Here is an 18,902-nt window from a genome sequence, read left to right as displayed (position 1 = left end):
TAGCCCCCCCCCCACTGTGGAACCTGCACTCATACACACATACACAATATTTAAAATAGCAATGAAAACAAATCTTGAAAGGTTCGTGTTAAAGTGCACATAAATGTTTTAAGAAACCGAAGGGATATCTCATTCCTAATTCTTCACCAGGACTCCAGGCTGGTATACAGCTAGCACCTGCCACATAGCATGTGCTCAATGTACAAGTCAGAATTCTTTATAATTAAAATCCTTGTAGAAATTGCACAGTGCTTCATCAAGCATGCACACCGTATTTATTTAACTATTTCTTTTTTAGTGGGCTTTCCAAGAATATTAATTGCATTGACCCTGTAGACAGAAAATACTGTGTGTGTGTGGGGAGACTTTGTCTTCTGAAATGGTGCCTACCAGTCAGTGGTTCATTAGTGTTCCTATATGAAAAGAATAATTTTGATCACATGAATTGATCACATCAGTATTGTTTGCACTGTGTTGACTTGATAAGATGGTGTGGTGATCCATGACTACTCTAAACTTGGCAGTGAGACTGTAGATCCTCTAAGGCCACTGCTTAGTGTGATGTCTGTCAGGTCAACAGCAACTAGGCAATATGGAGACCTGTGAACTTAGAAAACCAGGTGCCTCAAAGTCCCTGAGAGTTCCCACTTCAACTATCCCAGCTCTCTTAGATTCCACTTGACTCTGTGTTCTAACCTGCAGTTTGAAATTTATGGCCATAGACCCAATCCCAGTTTATGACAGTGACCGGCTCCAAAGAAAATGTGAGTCAGAACAAGTCATTTTGGAAGACCTTTGAAACTTTACTTCGCCACTCCTTCCTTAGTGACGAGTTTGTCTGCCTGGACCCTAGAAGATTCATAGATGGATTCTTCCCTGAGCTTTGGCTATTAGAGCTCAGAGCCAAGGTCAAGGTCAGCCACAGGGAAGGGCATCAGCTGGGACCTGAGTGTACACTGGCTTTACCTGGTACTGTCTATTGTGATGTCATGGAATCTCAGTCTAGAGACAGACACTCAGTAGTTGAGAGGGGCATAGGCTTGAGAAATGTCCCTAATATGGGGGCTCGCTTTCCCCCTGCCGACACATCTCAGCCTTACGCTACTCGGTTTCTTTGTTTATGGAATATGGGTGTTGTTTCCTTGGTATCAGAGCCAGACAAAGGTGGCAGCCAAGAAAGAGGTACGTGATAGCCACTTTCTCTCGAAACTCACCTCTCTCCATGCTGGAACCCTATAGGTTTGTCTAAATGCCTATCCTCTGGGCCTTAGGAAGAACTGGATGGAGGGGAGAGGGGGGTTGAGACAGCATTGATTGAGAGCTCCCTCTTTTATTTTTTTTCCTTCCTTATTTTGGTTTTCCAAGACAAGCTTCCTCTGTGTATTCCTGGCTCTCCTGACTCACTCTGTACACCAAGCTGGCCTTGAATTCACAGAGATCTGCCTGCCTCTGCCTTCCAAGTGCTGGGATTAAGGGCATGAGCCACCACTGCCCAGCTTCTCTCTCTCTTCCTCCCTCCCTCCCTCTCTCTCTCTTCCTCCCTCCCTCCCTCTCTCTCTTCCTCTCTCTCTCTCTCTCTCTCTCTCTCTCTCTCTCTCTCTCTCTCTCTTCCTCTTTCCCTCTCTCTCTCTCTCTCTCTCTCTCTCTCTCTCTCTCTTCCTCCATCTCTCTCTCTCTCTCTCTCTCTCTCTCTCTCTCTCTCTCTCTCTCTCCTCAGCCAGTCAGCCAGGCACTAGCTTGGAGGGTTTAATTTTTATTTCATGTGTATTTCACCCAGCTGCTCTCTTTCGTAAGTCACTAACATCCAATATTTGGCAAATGCCATTTCTCCCCATCTGGGTATTACTTCCTGCTTTGGTCTAATCCTGGCGACCCCTGGTCTGTGTAAGGAACTGCAGGATGCAGCAGCCTGGGTACTTTTGAATGTCAGCCCTGGGGTCTTGTGTCTCACAGTTACAGATAAACAGCTGCCTGGTAGAGCTAAATAAGCCGGAGGCTCACCATAGAGGGGAGGGGACAGGTTTGTTGTGTTGTCCTGCAAATGCAAACTGGATTGCCTCTCCAGGCCAGTGTGGCCTCGGAGAGCCAGGGATCCTCACCATGTGACCTCTGGGTTCTGCTAAGGGAGCCTGAAGAGACAGAGGACTGATTACAGCTGAGCCTGAGTGTACTCCGTAAGCATTGCAGTTGAGGGCTGTGTTTCTACTGCAATTTGCCTCCCAGCCCAACTTCATGCACATCCCTTTCAACTACGATTCCATTTTGTTTTGTAGTACCTATAGGGCAGCCATAGTCATGAGACCTTCCTACTGCCCATCACTGCTACAAAAGCACCAGACTGAATGTCTGTGTTTGTGTTGTATGTGGGTGTGTACACATGTGTGTGGGAGTGCACATGCCCATGCTCCCAGTGTGGAGGCTGGAGGAGGATGGCTGGTGTCCTGCTCTCTCATCCTCTGCCTTATCCTCTCCAGACAGAGTCTCTCACTAAACCCAGAGCTTGCCACTTTTGGACTAGACTGGACTGCCACCAAGCCCTAGCGAACCTCCTGTTTCTACCCGTCAGTAGAAACAGTGCTGAGGCTACAGGTATTCAGGGTCACCCCTGGCTTTTATATGAGTGCTGGGGATCCCCGAGCTCAGGTCCCCATACTTACACAACAGGCAGTCCTACCCAATAGGGACATCTCCCCAGTCCCCACATGGGAATGTTTGAAATTGACTCTTTCGATGTGAAAACACAAGTCAGGGGCTGGAGAGATGGCTCAGAGGTTAAGAGCACTGCTTGCTCTTCCAAGGGTCCTGAGTTCAATTCCAGCAACTACATGGTGGCTCACAACCATCTGTAATGAGATCTGGTGCCCTCTTCTGGCTTGCAGGGATATGTGCAAACAGAACACTGTATACATAATAAATAAATCTTTAAAAAAAAAAAAAAAACAAAAAAAAAACGCAAGTCAGGAGGTCCTCTTTGCAGATGCCTCTGGCACAGGGGCTATAACCAGAAGGGCAGTGAACCCAGAACAGTTTTAAACCACTGCTGAAGTCCCTCTTCCCATGGGGCTTCAGGAAGCCCCGCGTTCCCCCTTACTTCGTGTGGCTGCAGAGGGGACGAGGTCTCTTGTTGGTTGGTTGGTTTTTTGTGTTTTTTTTTTTGTTTTTTTTTGTTTTTTGTTTTGTTTTGTGTTTTTGAGACAGGGTTTCTCTGTGTAGTTTTGGTGCCCCTCCTGGATGATCTCGTTATGTAAACCAGGCTGGCCTCGAACTCACAGAGATCCGCCTGACTCTGCCTCCCGAGTGCTGGGATTAAAGGCGTACGCTACCACCGCCCGGCTGGTTTTTGTTTTCTTGTTTGTTTGTTTATTTTTGTTGTTTAAAGATTTATTTTATTTATTGCGTATACAGTGTGCTGTCTGCATGTATGCTTTCATGCCAGAAGAGGGCATCAGCTCTCATTATAGATGGTTGTGAGCCACCATGTGGTGTTGGGAATTGAACTGAGGACCTCTGGAAGAGCAGCCTAGGCTCTTAACCTCTCCAGCCCCTCAGCACTGTTTTTTAGGCTGGGAAGAAAGTCTTTAACTTCCCTTTGGAGACTTTTCAGTCAGTTCACACCCCTTCCCAATCTCGTGCCCATTCCAGGGTCCTGCCCTGCCCATGGCACCTTGGGCAATGCCCTTGGTTTACCTGAACTGCCTAGGACAGATGTAGTTACACTGCTCTGCAATGTGAATCTGCGCTCAGCTTGTCAATGGAACAGGAATTCTTTGGTTTGTTATGGTCTTTAAAAGGCAAGAAGGAGTGGGGCGTGGGGGCATGGTGACACACGCCTTTAATCTCAGCGCTAGGGAGGCAGAGGCAAGTGGATCTCTGTGAGTTTGAGGCCAGCCTGGTCTACAAAGGACAGCTAGTTACACAGAGAAACCCTGTCTCAAAAAACCAGGGGAGAAAGGGGGCAGGAAGGGGGAAGGAAGGACCAAGTGGGTTTGTTGTTGTTGTTGATTTCTTTTGTTTTTAGTGTCACACATTAACATATTCTGCCTCACAATCACCCTGGAAGGTGTTATTCACCCTCCTTTATGGATTTAAAAACAGATTAACTAACTTGAACAAAATCTCTAGACTACAGAGATGCAAGATGCTAATATTCATTTAGTATAAAAATGAATGAGAAACTTTTAATATTTCAGTTCTTAAAAAGGTGAGGGGGGGGGCTGGAGAGATGGCTCAGCGGTTAAGAGCACTGACTGCTCTTCCAGAGGTCCTGAGTTCAATTCCCAGCAACCACATAGTGGCTCACAACCACCTGTAATGAGATCTGGTGCCCTCCTCTGGCCTGCAGGGACACGTGCAGGCAGAATACTGTATACATGATAAATAAATAAATCTTTAAAAAAAAAAAAAAAAAAGGTGAGGGGAGCTAGAAGTAGCAGCCTGTGTAGTGATCAAAATGACTTGGGGCAAAGTCAGGAGCTTCTCTGGGCTATAATTTGAACATCTGGAAAATCAGGAAAGGATTCTAGGGAGTTCTACCAACTCTGTGCCAGGCTAGAGAGAAAGGCTTCCCATTTGTCCTTGTTCTCTTAGAAAACAAAACAAAACAAAAATAAGCAAGCAAGCAAACCAAAATCCTCCTCCTGCCCAGTCCAAATGTCTTCAGAACCCAAATTACACCATGAGCAATAAATGGTAGGGCACTGGCCAGGAGGCCAGAGAGCACAGCATGCTTCCTGGTGGTTAGCAGCTCTCCTAATCCAGGCTGTGGGTGGGCAGAGGATGGCGTGTCTGCGCTCCATGTAGCCAGTATACTCCCCCAGCAAGGGCTGCCAGCACTCCAGTAAGATCCCATGCTTACTATGAGTTGTCCCCAGGCCCTGCTATGACAAGCAGGCTGGACTTGCATGGCCTCCCCTGCATGCTAGGAGATCTGTGTGAGGCAAATACGATATTTGTGGGGGAAAAAACAATCTCAGCGACATGTGAGTGCCTTCAAATTAGAGGGACCATAAGCTGGGGGAACATCGCCTTACATCAATTCCTGTACAATTTGTGCTTGCCTGGCTTGGAAAGTCCAAGATCTCTGAACACCTGCAATCACATGTGCATACTTATTACACACACACACACACACACACACACACACACACACACACACACGTAATCTCCTAGGAATCTGAAAAGCTTTCACCAGCCCTAGAAGATCACACTCACAAATTCTAATTCCAAGAATACCGACCAGCATTGCAGGGGCCAAGTTAAAATGTTTAAATAGCTGTGAACTAGATTCTGACCTCAGAACACAGACCGGATGGACAAGGGAGAATCCAGGGAAGCTGGTTAAGGAGGGGGAGCTAAAACCTGCTGTCCTCACCTTCGAAGATCCCCTCCCTTACTGCGGGACCCCCACCCTGCACACCCAAAGAGGACAGGCCCAAAGCCAGGCCTAGAGACACTGTTACAGCGTCGGGTCAAGCTTTCTCTGGTACCCTGCATCTCACCGCTTAGCCTCTCTGTCCCCATCCCAAGCCTCCCCCGGCAGCCAGCCGAGCAGCGCTGTGCAATTCAACTACATTGACAGAGCCCTGTGCAGCCTGGCACCGTGCTCAGAAAGACAAAGTCATTCTGGTAACGTGTCTGTTGCGAGTTCTTCAACCTTGGGCTTCTAGAATGACTGTGTTCCTGCTCCATCGCACAGAAACAATGCGAGAAAAATGACGAGGCGCTCACTCAAACGGCTGACAAGGACGTGCGTGTCTGTCTGTCTCGGGTTATTTACTTATTGAAGTTATTAGTTAAAAACAGAAATGTACTGTGCAGCCTAGGCTGGTCTTAAATGCTCTTAATGCTCCTGCCTCAACTTTCTGGGAATATGGCATGCATCACCACAGCCTGCAGTTCTGAAGGCAGGTATGTTCATTTTCATTTTCTATTTTACTTTTTAAGATGGCAGGGGAGTGTCCTTTAGCGGTGATCATTATTCTAAATGACTTTTACAATCACCATAGCTCTCTTATTCTATGGCTTAGCTTCCTTCCCTTTAGTTCCCAACCGTCAGCTGTAATCTGAAAATGCAAAAGGACAAATTCCAGAAGCAAATAATTGATAACTTGTATTATAATATAATTGTGTTATTTTCATTCTATTTATTGCTATTAATAGCTTATTGTATCTAATTTATAGCTTCATCATAGACATTACATATTGGAAAAAGCATTATTTACAGGTCTCAGCACCATCTCTGGTCTTTGGCATCCTCTAGGGATCTTGGACAAAGTGGGACCAGTGAAGTCCCAATTGTATTTGGTGAGGGAGCCCACGATAGTAACTCGATTTCTCTTTTTATGAACATCTAGTTTGTAAGGAACTGTGGGGACACTGTGAGCTGAGCATTCTGGGGGCTCTTGACTTGAGCCAAGCAGGCCGACAAGTGAAATAACACAGGCCCAAGTTTTTACACAGCACCCAGTCAGCTGGGGTCGGAGTCAGGGACATCATGGAGGTCGGGACACAGGAACTTGTAAAGGCATAAACCATAAGGCACAGAATTAAGTGGCAAGATAGAGGAGAGGAGACAATATTTGCTGGGTGTTGGTTGGTGGAACACGTGACTCCACAGACTATATATATAACTTTATTTAATCAGAACAAGTTTGGGAGCAGGACATTATTTCCTTGGTGTTCAGATGAGCAGCAGATGTGAAAAAAATGCAGCCAGTGTAGCAAAGCTTAGCCCAAGGTGAGGCAGAGGACATGGTTCCTCAGCCGTCCTCCCCAGCTGTTGGTCTCCAGGCCAGTAAGTACTCTTCATTACTCTTCATTTTTACCTCACTTTTCTAGTTACTACCTTGCCAATTTTCAAAAAAAAAAAAAAAAAAATATATATATATATATATATATATATATATATATATATATATATATGAAATGGATTATATTGCTGAAGAAAATAAAAACCTTTGAATCCATCCCACCCAGGTGAAGGGACAGAATGTTTCCGATGATACTAACTGAAGCTCCATGGGTACCTCCTTCGTCTCGGTTCTCACCCTTCCTACCCTCCGAGGTAACTACTGTGTTGAAATGTGCGCTGTCTCCTTTGCCCTTTATCATGTTTGTGGTGGTTTGAATAACAATGGCCCCCATAGGTTCATGTATTTGAAGGCTTAGTCACCAGGGACTGGACCTGTTGGAAAGGATTAGAAGGATTAGGAGGTGTGGCCTTGTTGGAGGAAGTGTGTCACTGGGGGTGGGCTTTGAGGTTCCAAGAACCCATGCCAGGCCCAGTCTCTCTGCCTGTGAATCAGGATGTAGCTCTCAGCTACTGCTCCAGTACCACATTTGTGCTGCCATGCTGCCCGCCATGATGATGATGGACTGACCTTCTGACACTTAAGCAAGCCCCCAGCTAAATGCGTTCTTCTATTAGAGCTGCCGAGGTCATGGTGTCTCTTCACAGCAATAGACCAGTGACTAAGACACATGGCAAGGAATGGCCTCAAGCATGCTACACACTCATTCCCTCCAACCTTCTAAAGTTTTTCAGACTTTTGTTTTCTAATCATTTCACTGATATTTTAATCCTGTGAGTAAATGTTTTTGTACCATTCTTACGTTTGTATGCTTTATATATGGGAATAATACTATTTTTATCCCTTTAAGACCATTTTTTTTTGGTTTGTTTGTTTGTTTTCTGGGGTTTCCTTTGTGGGTGTGTGCCTTGTGGGTACTACTTCACTCATTAAGAATGGATACTGTAGGCGGATCTCTATGAGTTCGAGGCCAGCCTAGTCTACAGAGCGAGATCCAGGAAAGGCCTAAATCTACACAGAGAAACCCTGTCTTGAAAAAAACAAACAAACAAACAAACAAACAAACAAACAAAAAAGAATGGATACTATAACCAAACTTATATTCTATAGGGTATACTTAACAAGTGCTTCTCATGGGCAGTGAGGGGGTTCAACAGGCAAAGATGCTTGTCACCAAGCCTGATGATCTGAGTTCAAGCCCTGGGACCCACTAGCTCCTTCAAGTTGTCCTCTCACTCCACATACATGCCATACCACATGCCACCCGACAATAAACAAACAAATAAATGTAGTCTTAAAAAACTACATTTTTTACTCATACTCTTTATTCTTTGTATATGGTAGAGCTCCATTTTATTTTTTCCATGTTCAAGGAAACTAGCTTTCCAGGACCACTCAAAATAGCCACTGTCCCCTATAGCCACCTCTACGTCTAGTGTACAGGTGTGGTCTGTTCTGCATTCTCTCATCTGTTCTATTGTGTGCTAGTCTGTCTCTGCACTAATAACAAAGTTGTAATTTCTATTGCTTCATACAGTTCTTTTCATCATCATATTCCTTCTTGTATGTACCAAAACGCACACAGAACAATAAATCCTGGGTTACAAAAGAGTGTTTGTTTAGCACTGCCTTTTAAAGTCTTTGTCCACTAGCTGGACAAAAAGAAAAGCCACACAATTGCTACTAATAACGAGTCTTGATACGTAGCAGGCTGAGCCTCTTTTCTTCTCCAGAAGCATTGTGTCTATCCTTCGCTCTTGGCTCTTCCCTGTTCATTTTTGTCCTGGTTAGTCAGATTCCGAAAAAGAACATCGTGTGTCAGCAGCAAGGGCAGGGGTGAGCACCTCCAGACAAAGCAATGATGGTGAGACCAGGCAGGGGTCGGGGAGGGGGCAGGGTGTGTGTCAGAGGCCAGGCATGGCCAAAGTCCGGGGCCCAAGGCCTCTGGCAGCCAGAATGCGGCAGCCCTTTGCAGAGACACTCAGCCAGTGTCAATGTGTGTGGCCGTCTCCACTTGTCAGTGATGCTGCATATCACACAGGCAACAGGCCTTGCGTGTGAGCCTCCGATGGGGAGATTTGTCAAGGGGCAGAACCACTCGCTCCGAAAGAGAAAAACTCAAATAACTCAATTGTTGGATTCAGCTCGAGGATAAGGAGATCAGTGAAAAGAACAAACAAAGCCAGAGTTTGAAGTTCAGACTCATAGGGAGCAATTATCTCTGCGAAGGGACAAACCCTGTTGAATCCATAGCCCCAGCACATCACTTCCCAAGAGGTCCCAGTAGCAGTCCACGTCCCTGGGGTTTATTCTCTTTATTTAAGGTAACGATTATTGAGCATTTACTGTGAACTGAGCCCTCTCCTAAGCATGTTGTGTGTATAGCTTTTTTAAGGAACCCTCAAAATCCAAAGTAACTCCAAGTACGAGTCCAATCAACAACGGAGCAGTTGGCATTTTCCTTTGAGGAAGAGACAGCTGAGCAAAGTTGGGGGATTCCCTTTGTTTACAGAGCTCTGAGAATCAGATCTCAAACTGGGCTTTGGGACTTTTTCCTAGTGGATCTTACTTATTTAACCCAAATGGAAAAGATGCAAACCAGGAGTTATCAGGTTATGACTGGTATGCCCATTGAAAACATGGACAGACAAGACGCTGACTGTATCCTCCGTGGAGACGGGCAGGAAGAAAGGAGGTACAGGAAGATGGATATCCTAAAACACAAAGCCTAGGGTACCCATTATGTGCTCTGTTGAGGCCGCATGAACAAAGACTTGGCCCCCCTGCTCTGAGCCAGGAAGTCCTTGGTATCAGATGCCAAGTATTGGCATCAAGGATTTTCCAACAAGGAAGGCAGCCGCCTGAAATCCTTTGTGGAACAAGACAGATTATAAATAGACCTATAAATTTTTTTTTAAGCAGAAGGCAACAGGCTTAGCAGAGCTATTCCTCCCCTTTGGTCCTCCTCCCTGCATCGCCTTGCCTATTAAATCCCTGCTACCAGGCAGAGCCATCTGCCTACTAGCCAATCCGCTGCTACAGCCTCAGGAGAGCCGGGGTGGAAGCTGGCTTCTATGACAACCTCAGGTTGTGACCTTGCTTGTGGAAAAGAGTAAATCTTCCTAAGTTACCCCCGGCTAATTGGGCAGGAGGTAAAGGAGACAAGAACGTTGTATCCTCTCTAACTGGCTGGCTGGAGCATTAATCCATCCCTTGCAGAGGCAGCCTTGGCTTAGCAACAGACTGAAGAGAAAGGCTGTGTGCTGAGACCCGCTCCGGGGGTGTCTGTGTGTGCGAGGGCAGGGGTGAGCGCCTTTCATCTCTCCTAGCAGATGCAGAGGCATCTGGGCATGCAGATTTAGAATTATGTAGGCTACGGTGTCTCAGACTTTGCTGGAGACTTGTGAAATCACAGGTTTCTGGGTTTTCACTCTCAGTGTTTCTGATCTGTTGGAACTAAGGCAGGGCCTAAGAACTTGCATTTCTCATAAGTCACCGGGTGACACTGATATTGTCAGTTTCAGAAGGACACTTTGAAAACCTTTAGTTTAGCTTAACTTCCTGATTTCTACAAATGAGGAAAATGTACCCCCAAAAGTTAATGAAAAGACATGTCTAGGGCTCCCAAACTGGTAACCGGCTTCAGCCAGCCCAGCCCAGAGATACCTGGACTCATGTTGTGGGATCTCTTCTACTACTTCAGGCTGGCACAAGACCAGAATTAAAATAGCAAGGTGCTATTTTAATCATAAATGCTACCCTTTATGAGTGAAGATGACCAGTCTCATATGCTGGCTCTTTTTTCTCTGCCTTCCCAACATAGCTGGCCTTGCTGGCTGAGTACATAAATAGCCCAATCTGGTCCTTCATCCGCTAGCCAATAGGGCTGAGAGTCCGAGAGTGTTGCCGTAGCTGGGTGTCCACTCCTAAGAGCCTTGCATCTACTTTGCTGCCCTGCTGTCCTCGTTAGTGAACTGGAGATCTGAAGGCTGCGTTGACCACTGGCCCTGCGCTGTAACTCTTTCTACAGCCCCCATGTTTACTGAAAGCTTTGGCCTTGGTGTCTGACATTTCACCTTATTGCCCTACCTTTCTTAAAGCTAGAATTCTACTTTGAATGGTCATCCATGGCGGTAGGGGTGGGGTGGGCGATGGTGAGGGTTGGATAGAGGGGGTGGGGGGGGAGGAGTGGCTGGTGATAGTGAACTTTTCTCTTGGTCTCATTCCTGGGTTGGAACATTTACCTACCCTCAAACCTGATGGTTATGTCCTGCATCTGGCAAGCAAACTTCTACATGACATCTGTCTACCTAGTGGATTTCTGAGGCCCTAACTGCCTCTTAATTCCCTTGGGCTGTGCTCTGCCAACCAAACTGGAAAGCTCAGACTCAACCTGGCACGAAATCCAAGGTGAGCGTGGCCTTAAGCTGCCTGCCTGCCTGTCACTGTCCCTTCCAGGACTGGTTTCTGCAGTGGAGCAGTTCCCAGCTGCATCACACCAACACCACATCCTCCACTTCTTTTTGCCCGGGAGATCCGGCACAGCGGCTTCCTCTAGAGGCCAGTGCTTCAGGTGGTTCTCCTCAGTGGGGAGAAGGAATAAACGAGATCTGTTGACAGTAATGCCTTGCACGGCTCCCTTGATTTGGAAGACGGTGTTCCAGAACAAGACAGAGACAGCTAAATCATCCTGTACTAAGAATTGGCTGGGCTGGCAATATGGCTCAGCAGACAAAAGTACTTGCCACTCAAGCCTGATGATCTGAGTTCAATACGATGGTGGAAGGGGAGAACTAATTCCAGAAAGTTGTACCCACCCCCCTGACTTCCACACACACACACACTCTGGCACATGTACACCTGCACTCATTTACACACACACACACACACACACACACACACACACACACACACACAAATAAGAATAATGAAGCCGGGCGGTGGTGGCGCACGCCTTTAATCTCAGCACTCGGGAGGCAGAGCCAGGCAGATCTCTGTGAGTTCGAGGCCAGCCTGGGCTACCAAGTGAGTTCCAGGAAAGGTGCAAAGCTACACAGAGAAACCCTGTCTCGAAAAACCAAAAAAAAAAAAAAAAAAAAAAAAAGAATAATGATAAGTAAAACTTTAAAGAAAGAACTGGTTGATGACTGGAGGTGATGGAGAAAATCCAAGCGAGGGTCCTGGGGCAGTTTAGAGTAGTCTGAGTGGCACAGAGGAGGGAAGGTATTGAAGAAGAGATTCCTTCCATAGAGTGGTCAGAGGACTTCCCCTGTTCAGTTAGTCTGCTGTGAGACAACTTGGCTTCCCCTGGCTCCAAATATTGATATCCCTGTGCAGCTGTTGTGGTGACACAGATGTGGGAGAGGAGGACGATATACCGAAGTGTGACCTGCTCCAGCTCACATCTGCTGAGACCCGTGCATAGCTCACAACATTGCGTCTCAGCTCTCGCCTGGCATGTGCTGCCAAGTGCTGGACATCAGAAGAGTGGGCAGTATTTAACGGTGCTGCTGGGAGACACAGGAAGGGAGCACCAAAACGAGAGTGATGTAGGCCAGGACATGAAACTTATCCCTGCTTGCAGAACATACTGGAAGCTTCGAAAGCAACTTTGAGATGACGCTGAGAAGTCTGAGATTCACCATCATGTGGAATATTCCTTTACACTGTGTGAATATGTCACTGTGACTGGTTTAATAAAAAGTGAAACAGCCAGTAACTAGGTGGGATTTTGGGGGTGGAGAGAATGCTAGGGAGAAGAAGGATGGAGTCTCAGGAATCACGATCCAGACTCAAAGAAAGAACATGGGAAGTTCACAGATGAGGTAAATGAGACCCAGGCAGCACATAGAATAACAGAAATGGGTTGATTTAAGTTATAAGAGCTAGGCAGAAACAAGCCTAAGCTATCTGCTGATCATTTATAATTAATATTAAGTCTCTGTGTGGTTATTTGGGAGTGGCTGCCAGGATACAAAGAAAATCTGCCTACACTGTCACTCTGGCCATTTGAGGGAACTGGTCTGATCTGAGACACAGTAGATTCTCTTCAACTTGGGACCAATTACCTTGGAATCTGCTCCCTGATGAGAGATTTAGGGGAAACTAAGCATTTTTCTTATCAATGAAGAAATGAATAAGGAGCAAAATCATGGGGAAAGGGTGAAGGTGGGGGCTTTATAAATGAGCCATTCAATACTGTTCGCACACCAGCAAAATGTGTATGGTTCTAGAAGAAAAACTGTAACCAACCTATTGTTTTCAGGGATTTACAATTTTAAAGAAGAAAAAAAATAAACCCTCAATCCTTTTAACAATTGGATTTAAGGACCATTCCAAATGCCTTCCCGACCCCTTCCCTTCCTCCCAGATTTTACCCCATCATTTCTCCCAAGCAGACTTTGCATGGTGTAGAGATGGTGTGGAAAGACAGGCTGCCACTTCTAAAAGGCTCCCCAAAGTGTCGTGGAATGTGATTATTTTCTTTATCCTTTCCAAATAAGTGTCAGTTGTCAGGGCTGGATGGATGGTTGGCATATTGCAGTGGGAATGCAAAGGACCCTGAGAGAGGCCTCCTGCCAAGCTGCTCCCTTTCTTCATTTGTTACTAGGCCAAGAGCTGCTGGAAAGTGTCTCTCAGAGCACACCTTGGTCCTTTCCCTGAGAAAGCCAAACTTGGAAGTGACTAGCAGGTCTAATTGTACCTCTGTTAGAATCCAGATTCTGAAAGGAATCAAAGAGATGTCTGGAAGCCTCTGTCTGGAGAGCGCTTGATGGATTAAATCCAAGCCTCACATGGACCCAAGAAGCTGTCAGGGTGCCTGGGCAATGCAGAGCTGATCTGGACAATGCATTCCAGATGGTTTGCCTGCCTTCTTTGGATTGGGGGCCAGTTGGAGCTCCTGGGCGGTCTCCCAAGGTAGCCTCCCAGAGGGCTCAGGGCAGCTGTCCAGATGGGAGGGGCCAGGCTAAGGATCATTGTGGCCAGCTCAGAACTAGAGGGAAGGGCCTCCTCCTCTGTATTGAGCATCTGGATATCATTTTTCAAGCTATTAAAAACACTAACTCTTCTCTGCTACATGTAGCAATTCAGGGTTTGTTTGGTTTTTTTTGTATTTTGTTGTTGTTGTTGGTGGTGGTGTGTGTGTGTGTGTGTGTGTGTGTGTGTGTGTGTGTGTGTGTGTGTTTGTATGTGTTTAAGCACTTGGGGGACAATTTCAGGCCAAGCAGTTGTACCTGAATAGATTCACCCAAATAATTTGGGGCTATATGCTATAGTGAAGCTCAGAGAAGGGGCTCCAGACCTCTCTAGTAGATTACAGCTAGTCACTATCCCCCAGACCTCTCTAGTAGATTACAGCTAGTCACTATCCCCCAAACCTCCCAGCTCTATCCTCCAGCAATGGCACTGTCGACTACAGAGACTCCCGGGCAATGCCAGGACTCTGCAGTGTATTTTCCTGTTCAGTTTAGCTTTGTTTTGTCTTGTGTAAAACACATAAGGCAGATGTGGGAGATCTTCTCTCCTGTTGAAGGCCTGCTGACTAGGTTATAGTAAAGAAGCACGAGACAGAAAGAGGGTAACAGCAAGACCGAACAAAGAGAAGGAGCAGATGAACGAGCCACTTGGAAATGCAGTGACTTCTGCACTGTGTGTCCCCTGGCTGTGGTGGAATCCTCGACTGTGAAGCCCAGGCCCGTTTTGCCCGAGGTCCTGTTACCACCACATGGCTGGCTAATACTGAATTCAGTTAGCTAACAGCAGCTTCTCCAAGGGACCTGGTCTGGGGGAAGCAAGAAGATCTTCTGCCCTATATGTGGCCATGGTGGGACAGCACAGAAGCCTTCCCTGCTCCGTAGATAGGCCCTGACTGATGAAGCAGCAGGTCTTGATGCTGGACAGTGCCTATCTTACCAGAAAATGGACATTCCCGGAGCAACATGTACCAGCAATGCCAAAGAAAGGAGTCCATACCTATTGGACTGAACCAGTCAACAGAGCAGGTTGGGGTCATCTGGAAAGAGAAAAGTTGCTAAAACAGGTTATCCCATCTATTCTAATAGCCAAATACAAGGTAAATCCAGATACAGATGTACCCAAGTGTCCTACTTTCCATTCTGCTCCCTTTGAGCTCTGCTTTTGTGAAATGATATTGGACACATCTTAAAAGATGCATAGTAGAGATGTAAAATCTTACACATCTAATGACTCCCCCAAAGTTGACTTGTTGAAGAATGGAGATGGCTTATACACACAGTCGTCTCCCCCTTCCAACATTTTGCTTTCTATGGTTCAGTTACCCATAGTCAGCTGAGGTCTGAAAACATTAAATGGAAATTTCCAGAGATACTGTTTTACATTGTGGATTGTTCTGAGTAGTGTGATAAAATATATTGCCAACTCCACCTAACTCAGTGAATTGTGAATCATTGCTGTACCCGACATACCCATGTTGCATATGCTCCCTGGCCACTAGTCACTTAGCAGCTGTCTTGATCATGTGACTAACCACTGCCATGTTACAGTGCTTATATACAGGGTTTGGTACCCCCTCCATTTTAAGTATGCACTAGGGATCTTGGAACATATACCCCAAAGATAAAGGCAGATAGCTATGTATCTCAAAGCCTTCTGAACTACACATGATAGAATAAAGTGTGTTTCCTAGCTGAGCATGGTGGGGTACACCTGTACTCTCAACAGGAAGCTGAAAGAGGAGAATCGTGAGTATGAGGCTAGCCTGGGCTACATGGTGAGACCCTGTCTCAAAAACATGCTTCCTAAAATCTTTTCTTAGTCAATTTGAGAACAAATAATAATATTTAGTGCATAAATGTGTACTGTAGACATGTCACGATACAGAATAGCTCATAAACAAACACATTTGAACATGTAGTGACAAACCCCTAGGCAGCATATACCCACATTCCTAACTCCTTAATCTATGTGTGCAGAAGTCACAAGAAAGCATGGGTATTCTTACTACTTAAGAGACCCAATGATTACCCCAGTCTTCCTGGATGCCTCAACACGTAAATCTATAACCTTGAGGCTCAGAGCCTCACCTGTTTTGGCAAAGGCTTTCCTAGGCTTCCAAACGGCTCCTTCAATTCTCTGCTGTCATCAACCCTGATCCCTCCACTGCAGCTGTGATGTGAAATACCAATCAAGTTCAAGTTCAACACTGAACTCTGTTCCTGTCCACTTGCAGTCAGAGACAAGGTCTAACCTCTGTCTTCCTCTACTGTGATAGAGCATTGGCAGACTCTCACAGACCACAAACAGGACTTTTCTGAGACTGATCCACTTGTGGCAGGAGCAACACATCCCCAGCACCCACCAGTCCTTCTGAAATAACGCTGTGGCAAGCACGCAAAGACATAACAGGTATTCTTCCCCCTCTAGATTTAAAGGCAGGCATCTTCGTATTGTTATGCAGAGCAGGAGACTGATATAGAAACTAATTTTCCTGGGCTGATGTCCCTTTTGTCACCTGAGTTTTTTCAAGGGACTCAGACAAAGGCTCTCTTGCTTTAAATCTTCCTTTCTCTTACCCCCCACCCTCTCTGTCTCCACTGCCTGGTCAGGGCTGGATGAAGGAGTTCAAGATCCCCAGACCCCTGAGATCATCACCAAACAAACCCCTGAGATCATCACCAAATCACCTTGCCTAGTGAGCAGAGGATGTAGGCATCTACAATCTCAAAAATACATCTCTGCCCAGTTCCGAATTCCGTAGCCGCCATCCTCATTTTCCCGAATCTTCCCATGAGCTCTACCTCAGATGGAAAGTCAAGTATTTGCTTAGAAAGAAAATGCCTGGGCACACTACACTCAGGACAGAAGGTGGGGTCCTAAGTGTCTGTGTCCCAGGGGTTTGGCCCGCATTTTCTGGGACAGCTCACTGTGCTAGAGGAAACAGACTCATTTCATCACTGAGCTGACAGACATCGTGACTTTGATGAAAAGTGTCAAGGAAAACTCCCCCAGAAGGCCGATGCTCATCCTTGTAGTTTGGGGGACAGTGCCATGTTGATGGATCTGCCCACCTGGTAGCCTGATCCTACCCACAGAGCCTAAACACTGAAAGAAGCCACAGCCTCTGGGACCCGAACTTGAGATGTCTCAACAGGCATCTGACTTGACCTGAGTAGGCAAGGCAGAAATTGCTAAACCGACTCTTGTCTGGGAAACACAGGGCTTGTTCTGGTAGAAGCCTCACTGGAATCTAAGAGCAGAGGAAATGAGTTGAAAAGAGCAAGCTTCATTCATCCAGGAAGCTGTGGTAGAGGCACACCCATCCTGCCTGGAGACTGGATGCCAAAGCAGCTTGGCTCCAGGTAAGTTACTGGCAAGGCAAGAAGTGTTTCTTCCTGTTCTGTACCCTCCCTGGAGCAGAGGGACCGGCCAGCTGAGGAACTGCAGGCACACCAGAAGGCTTTTGCTCTCTGAGGATGTCCCTGGGGTTCAGATCCCACCCAATTTCCTACTTCCGGGAGGCGTCAAACCCTGGCTTCCCTTAGGACGCCACGATGAGCCTTCCATTTGATATTACACTCTTTGCTTGCATGCCTCCATCTCCGAGACCAGCAGATGCACGGTCAACCCAGAGGATCACAATTTGCACTTTCCCCAAGCTTCTCTGCCCCGTTCTGAAGAAGCATTACATTACTGAGCAATAAGCACTAGAGAAAGATGTTCCTGTCTGCGGCTACCAAGTGTACACAGCTTAACTACTCCATAGCCACTTCGGGCTGGGGAAGAGCACAGACATTTTGCCTTTGCCTTTCCTTCTTGTTGTTCACCGTGTCCTTGTAACTTAGGACCATGTAGGGACAGTCAATCTCCTCCACTAGACAGCCGAGGACAATGTGACTTCCTAGTGATACGACCAAGAGAGTCCCGAGGAATGGTGACAGAGCAGAGGTCTAGACTCCTGATTTCCATTCTAGGGTTCTTTTGAGGTATCTTCATTATTCTATTCCTCCAATGCAGAAAGTAAAATTTAGAGTCCCCACTCCGTGACATGGATGAAGCAGGCCACTCGCCTTATCTCTCACAGGCCACCCACACAAGCCATCTGTCTAAGCACACCAAAATAGCACTGTAGTCTCCAACTCCACACCTTCGCTCCTGCCCCGGCGCTTGTTTGAACCGCCCTCCCCCAGTTCTCGGCTTAATGAAATTTAATCATCCTTTAATCCTGAGCTCAACTGGCTCTATAGTGCCTTCCTGACTAGTGCGGCAGGAAGTCATTTATCTTGCTCAGGATACGGTTTATATATCTAAAAGAGCAGCTGTGGCTTCCTCGGGCCCTGCCTTGCAGATTAGTGTTTTGCAGGTGAATTTTATCTTCCCAAGGAAAGTACGAGCCTGAAGAAGACATAAAGAAGTGTTCCGTGCATCTTCAAGTTCCCTATAATCTTGCATGTGATAAGAACTTTACATTTTGAAGCAGTAAGTGAAACACATGGAAGATAAACGGCTCCTTCAAAAGTCCGTGGCGCTGAAACTTGAATTTACAGCTCCAGAACTGATCTCCGCATTATTTCTCCCAAGCCACACTGTCAACCCTGAAGTTGCCACTACAGGTAGCCTCCCCGGGGACCCAGAACAGCTGAACATAGGCTATTCTACAGGGCCCAACTTAATCCAATATAGACTGTGCTGTTAGAAAGGGTAGTTCAAATTGTTGGGCTTGAACAACTGAACTTCCTGTGTTGCTGGCTGCCATGATGTGGGTAGCTTCCCCCAGTGCTCCTTCCTCCTTTCCTACGCTTGACTTGACTGTGAGCTTGAAGAGTGTGAGATTACATAGAACGGCCATAAAGTACCTTCAAGGACAACGCTAAGAACATAATGAGAGAGTGGACTAGCGTTATAGCCTCTAAATCTTCTAGTCGCTCTTTTTATAAGCACTACCTGCCTTCACTGGGCTAGATGACGTGGTTACAGAAATACCCTCTGTACCCTCACGAAGCCCCAGTCTAGTGACTGAGCATCCATGGACACAGCAGATAACTTCAGTAAAAAAAAAAAAAAAATTACAGACTAATTTTTATCACTGTTCTTTTTGTTTTAGCTGAGGAGTTA

At 46.4% G+C, this 18,902-nt stretch overlaps 1 non-coding gene across 1 annotated transcript; it reads right to left on the bottom strand.

Annotated features, from left to right (window-relative positions):
- Nucleotides 1–8,359: 8,359 nt before the first annotated feature.
- Nucleotides 8,360–8,483, bottom strand: LOC131901853 (small nucleolar RNA SNORA40). Its single transcript, XR_009376907.1, has one exon. It is a non-coding gene; the product is annotated as a small nucleolar RNA SNORA40 (small nucleolar RNA).
- Between the last annotated feature and the right edge of the window lie 10,419 nt (nt 8,484–18,902).

The sequence above is a fragment of the Peromyscus eremicus genome, unplaced genomic scaffold (assembly GCF_949786415.1).
Source record: "Peromyscus eremicus unplaced genomic scaffold, PerEre_H2_v1 PerEre#2#unplaced_506, whole genome shotgun sequence".
NCBI classification, from domain to species: Eukaryota; Metazoa; Chordata; class Mammalia; order Rodentia; family Cricetidae; genus Peromyscus; species Peromyscus eremicus.
The sequence above is the reverse complement of the archived record's forward strand: the minus strand, read 5'-3'. Positions and strand labels throughout refer to the sequence as shown.